Here is a 6,036-nt window from a genome sequence, read left to right as displayed (position 1 = left end):
TAGTTTGAAAAGTTCTGCCAGGCCATCAGAAGAGGAAATGTAGAGGTGTGGGGGCCCTTTTCGGCGCTGCAAAAAAAAAAACAAACAAAAAAAATAGGGTGCATTAATAAGTTAACCAGCGGGGGGCATGGTGGTTAAGTACATTAGCTATAACATGAAGGTTGCCGGTCCCTAGAGGATCCCTGCTGCTTAATTAACTTTTAAACAACATGCATAATCTGAGCTGGGCCTACACAGGATTTTATAAATCAGTTATTTTATTACCTCAGGGACTCACTCCATGTGCCAACAGCCACCTTAAGCATTAGATGGTTTGCTCATATACTGCCTTTTTGCATTGGCAGTCACCTGTATAGGGACAGATATGAAGACAGGGATGCAGCTGAGCTGATAATACCCTGCAGGGGGGGGGGGTGGCAGTAAGGCACCGAAGCAGCATTGTTTCTTCTGAAAAGTGGACTTCATATCAAAAGGCTCTTCTAATGTAAAAAGTGAAAACATTCAGGACAGTATGCTAATTGGGACCTTCAGCACCTCACAGAAATATCCCGCAAAGCTGAAAGTCAAATAAAGCGTTAAACTCCTCTGAGTCACACGCTCACTGTCTGCACGCTAAATTACATCTACTCTGTAATGAACTGCATCGCTGCTCGGATTTGTTTTATGTTTTTTTTTATCTTACCTCACCCTAATTGGGTTTTTCTGGATTTAGTTTTGGTCCTTGACCCTGTTGCTATGGCAGTGTTTTTTATCCATAATGAGATGTACCGTGGGAGCAGTGCTCCTCGTGCTATACTGCGTGTTTTTTCCATCTATTCAGCCCAGTGTTGGCTGTGTAAACATGACCAATCACGGCCAAGACCCAGGAACGCCAGCGATGCAGGTCACACCAATAAGGCGCACGTCTGAAATAGTGATTCGGAAAAAAAGCCAAGTTACAAATAAATCCTGGAAAATGTTTTTTTCAACAGCTAAAAACTAGAAAAAAAAATTTTAACTCCTCTATTTTTCCTTCTCCCAATAGGGCTTTGAGTAATGGAGTGGCACGGTGGCACAGTGATTAGTACTTTTGCCTCACACCTGTGGGACCAGGGTTCGAGAGTCCGCCATGGCTCCGTGTGTGGAGTTTGCATGTTCTGCCCGTGTCCTCATGGGGTTTCTCCGGTTTCTCCCCACAATGGTGAATGGTGTACGTGAGTGTGCCCTGCGATGGGTTGGCACCTCATCCTGGGTTGTTCCCTGCCTTGTCCCATAGGCTCCAGACCCTCTGTGACCCTGAATAGGACAAGCAGTTACAGAAAAAGAATGAGTGGATGATTTTAGTACCCATGCACCATCTCCACTTAAGCATGGAATAATGCTGAGGCCTGCCCACTGCCTTCTTAAGGTGTCTCTGAGGCACAGCGAGAGGCTGTCTCTCTGCCCACGCTACTTCAGGCCATCGCCCAGTGAATTCAGGTGGTGAGGAGCCCACACCCCGCACATGCTCAGAACCTCATGCTGGTTAGAGGGGTAAGAGTTTCATTCTCAGCAAATACTATCCAATCCTAACAAGATCACTTACTGCATAATTAGAAAATGTGCAGTGAGTTACAGTAACATTACATCAAGTCAGTTTCTGAACCTGTCACTTTCTGCCACACGACAGGAAAGGCAGGCAGCTCGTGTTGTGAAAGACACACTTTACTGGACAAGGCAAGTGAGCAGAGGTCTCCTTCGCTTGAGCAACACAGTGAAGGACTCAGGGAGCAACTCACTGCATGCTCTCGTGTTTTCACTGTGTTTTGGCAGTGAGTTTGTAACGCGGGGAGGTTGCAGTGGCACATAGGCAGTTTTGTGGGCTTAAATTGGCAGGAACTCAATGCCCGTCAACGAGTGCAAATCTGAAATAAATGGAAAAGGCGATTTCATATGCCAGCTTGGCCAGTAAGTTACCGCCCTTGGCAATCAAGCTTGACATCCTTCACTATAAATGATGCAGGGCGCTGACATTCAACCCTGCAGGCTCTACTGACCTTGCTTGCTTGCTTGGAGATTAATAATAATAATAATAATAATAAATTTTATTTCTAATGCACTTTTCATTAAAACAAATCTCAAAGTGCTACAGAGAAGAAAAAAAAAGATTAATCTCCCAGTGCTTAACATTGGAACCCCATAGGCACTGAGTGAAGCTGTAGTACTGGTATAGGTATCCCCAGTCTCCAAAGTCTCAGAGGTGCCTTCCAATCTGTCAGAATAGTCCTTAGGCTCCTTATAATCAAATGCAACCCGTCTCAGGGGCGAGATTCCAGCAGTACGGAACCAGGTTACATTCAATTGGATTGTTGTCAAAATTCTTGTAAGAACTAGATGTGTGTTTGATGCGTCATTAATAATTTTATGTGAGCTGCCATTTAATTTCCTTCCTCTCCCCACTGATACCTGCTATTTCCTTTCAGTCTTCACTTATTCAAGTACTACACTGTTGATTCAACAAGTCATTTTGTAAAGTGGCAACTCAATTTCACTGAATTTCATGAATCCACACATCTCACAGGAAGCCATTCACACTGAGTGTGACCCTTGTTTTTCGCCCTCACTAATCGGTAATGCGTACTTACTACAGTGTTTCCGTTCCAGTTAGATTACCATTTTATTCATAGTGGCAGGCAAGTGAACCAAAGGATCTGTGTTAAACGTCAAGTAAGAAAAGCTGTTTCTCTTATAAGTTGTGATGCGCAGCTGATGATGAAGGAAAGGCAGCTGATGTATGGAATCAGAACACACTCCAAGATGTCTGTTTCTACAATTCAATACTTCTGTCTCTTGTGCCAGTTTTGAGATCTCTAGATTGGATTCTCCATTCAGAAAAAAAAACAACACATGGGAATTTACTGAACATGCAGTTTTATTTTTCACAATTTAACAAGGGCCAATCGACACAGATCAAATACAGAGTGAGCAGGACAGCCTTATTTTTCGAGATTTACCCCAACCTCAGATCAGGTCTCCCCTGACTTCCAGCTTAAACTGCAGCCTTCAGAGTGCAGCATTTTGGGATTTGTGGAACCTGAGATTCTCAATGAGGTTCTGGGAGCCTCCACTGCAGGATCTGTGTGCCACTTCACTGTGAGAACGAGAGCTTACTGCTACAAACACTCAGCCAGCTACACAGACAAATAAAGGTTTGAACTGAGTGATTTTGCTTCATTTATGAGCCAGTTGTTGAGCTAATAGGGACTAGAACGTTCCATCCTTGTCACTATATGTCGATCAAACAAACCAAAATCTTGTAGTTTATACTTAAAACTTTGTTCATGTTCATCTGAATTTTAAATGTGCCTGCTGGACTTAATTAAATGTGCCCACAGGAATAAAAATCAAGCCAAATTAACAGCAGCTCCATAGCAATAGCGACTGCTATGAAGGATCTACTGTTTCTTCATAGACACACAGAAATCATGGCACCCACAGTATCAGACATATCAGATTGTCATTGTAATGTTTTATCTGCTTTCAGTTGCTGGCTTCTCACTCTGGTGGAATCTCTGACTGACGGGCTTTTGAGCTAGATAAGGCTGAAAGGCTTTGGCACAATTCGAAGATAAAAGGGAATGAAATGAGACTCTCAGTGTTTTGGTCAAGGACTTTTAAGGGGGCAAGAAGGTAGATCACACAGTAATGCATCTTCCAGAGGGTGTATTACACAGGATGTATGTCATTCTCTACAGGAGTTTAATGTCCGTATTTTCAACACAGTCCATGGCTACTGATGCACACAGTCAGCAATATTTAGAAATGTTTGTGCGCCAGTGTAACTAACTTGCTGACTTAACTTATTTTTCATCTTCCGAATACTTGCGCTGGTCAGAACCAGGAGCGACTCTCAACACTGCATCCTGTATGGGATGCCATTCCATCAAAGTGCACACACTATGGGTGATTTGAAGATGCAAGCTCTCCCAGATGCAGGGTTTTGGACTGTGTGAGGAAACCCACATGACACAGGGGGATGGACGTACAGTGCACTCCAAGCAGCGGTACAAAGCAGCAGCGGTACAAAGCAGCAGTGGTACAAAGCAGCAGTGGTACAAAGCAGCACTAGCCGCTGTGCCACTGCATGGAGGAAAATAGGACACCCGTTTGAGGCTAATCGCCTGTTTGAGGAAAATAACCTGTTTGAGGCTAATCACCCATTTGGGGCTAATCACCCGTTTGTGGCTAATCGCCCGTTTGAGGCTAATCACCCGTTTGAGGCTAATCACCCGTTTGAGGAAAATAACCTGTTTGAGGCTAATCGCCCGTTTGCGGCTAATCGCCCGTTTGAGGCTAATTACCCGTTTGAGGCTAATTACCCGTTTGAGGCTAATCGCCCGTTTGAGGAAAATAACCTGTTTGAGGCTAATCGCCCGTTTGTGGCTAATCGCCCGTTAGAGACTAATCGCCCGTTTGTGGCTAATCGCCCGTTTGAGGCTAATCACTCGTATGAGGCTAATTACCCATATGTGGCTAATCATCCATTTGAGGCTAATCACCCGTTTGTGGCTAATCACCCATTAGAGGTTAATCGCATGTTTGAGGCTAATCACCCATTTGAGGCTAATTACCCGTTTGAGGAAAATAACCTGTTTGAGGCTAATCGCCCGTTTGCGGCTAATCGCCCGTTTGAGGCTAATTACCCGTTTGAGGCTAATTACCCGTTTGAGGCTAATCGCCCGTTTGAGGAAAATAACCTGTTTGAGGCTAATCGCCCGTTTGTGGCTAATCGCCCGTTAGAGACTAATCGCCCGTTTGCGGCTAATCGCCCGTTTGAGGCTAATTACCCGTTTGAGGCTAATTACCCGTTTGAGGCTAATCGCCCGTTTGAGGAAAATAACCTGTTTGAGGCTAATCGCCCGTTTGTGGCTAATCGCCCGTTAGAGACTAATCGCCCGTTTGTGGCTAATCGCCCGTTTGAGGCTAATCACTCGTATGAGGCTAATTACCCATATGTGGCTAATCATCCATTTGAGGCTAATCAGCAATTTGTGGCTAATCACCCATTACAGGTTAATCGCATGTTTGAGGCTAATCACCCATTTGAGGCTAATCACCCATTTGGGGCTAATCACCCGTTTGTGGCTAATCACCCATTTGAGGTTAATCCCATGTTTGAGGCTAATCACCCATCAAAAAAGGCAAACTTCCATTGAAAATGATATCAATTATATATAGTATATACGTGGGCGTAGGAATTGGGGAGACAGGGGGGACATGCACCCCCCAATATTTCATTTGGATTCATTCATCCTCCTGAATATGTAGACCTTTGTTTTTAAATTAAGTTGTGCCCCCCCATCAAACTCTGTCCTACGCCATTGAACATACACTCACCTAAAGGATTATTAGGAACACCTGTTCAATTTCTCATTAATGCAATTATCTAATCAACCAATCACATGGCAGTTGCTTCAATGCATTTAGGGGTGTGGATCTGGTCAAGACAATCTCCTGAACTCCAAACTGAATGTCAGAATGGGAAAGAAAGGTGATTTAAGCAATTTTGAGCGTGTAATGGTTGTTGGTGCCAGACGGGCTGGTCTGAGTATTTCACAATCTGCTCAGTTACTGGGATTTTCACGCACAACCATTTCTAGGGTTTACAAAGAATGGTGTGCAAAGGGAAAAACATCCAGTATGCGGCAGTCCTGTGGGCGAAAATGCCTTGTTGATGCTAGAGGTCAGAGGAGAATGGGCCGACTGATTCAAGCTGATAGAAGAGCAACTTTGACTGAAATAACCACTCGTTACAACCGAGGTATACAGCAAAGCATTTGTGAAGCCACAACACGCACAACCTTGAGGCGGATGGGCTACAACAGCAGAAGACCCCACCGGGTACCACTCATCTCCACTACAAATAGGAAAAAGAGGCTACAATTTGCACGAGCTCACCAAAATTGGACAGTTGAAGACTGGAAAAATGTTGCCGTCTGATGAGTCTCGATTTCTGTTGAGACATTCAAATGGTAGAGTCAGAATTTGGCGTAAACAGAATGAGAACATGGATCCATC

Source organism: Paramormyrops kingsleyae, chromosome 16, assembly GCF_048594095.1.
Source record: "Paramormyrops kingsleyae isolate MSU_618 chromosome 16, PKINGS_0.4, whole genome shotgun sequence".
In the NCBI taxonomy this organism is placed as follows: domain Eukaryota; kingdom Metazoa; phylum Chordata; class Actinopteri; order Osteoglossiformes; family Mormyridae; genus Paramormyrops; species Paramormyrops kingsleyae.
The sequence above is the reverse complement of the archived record's forward strand: the minus strand, read 5'-3'. Positions refer to the sequence as shown.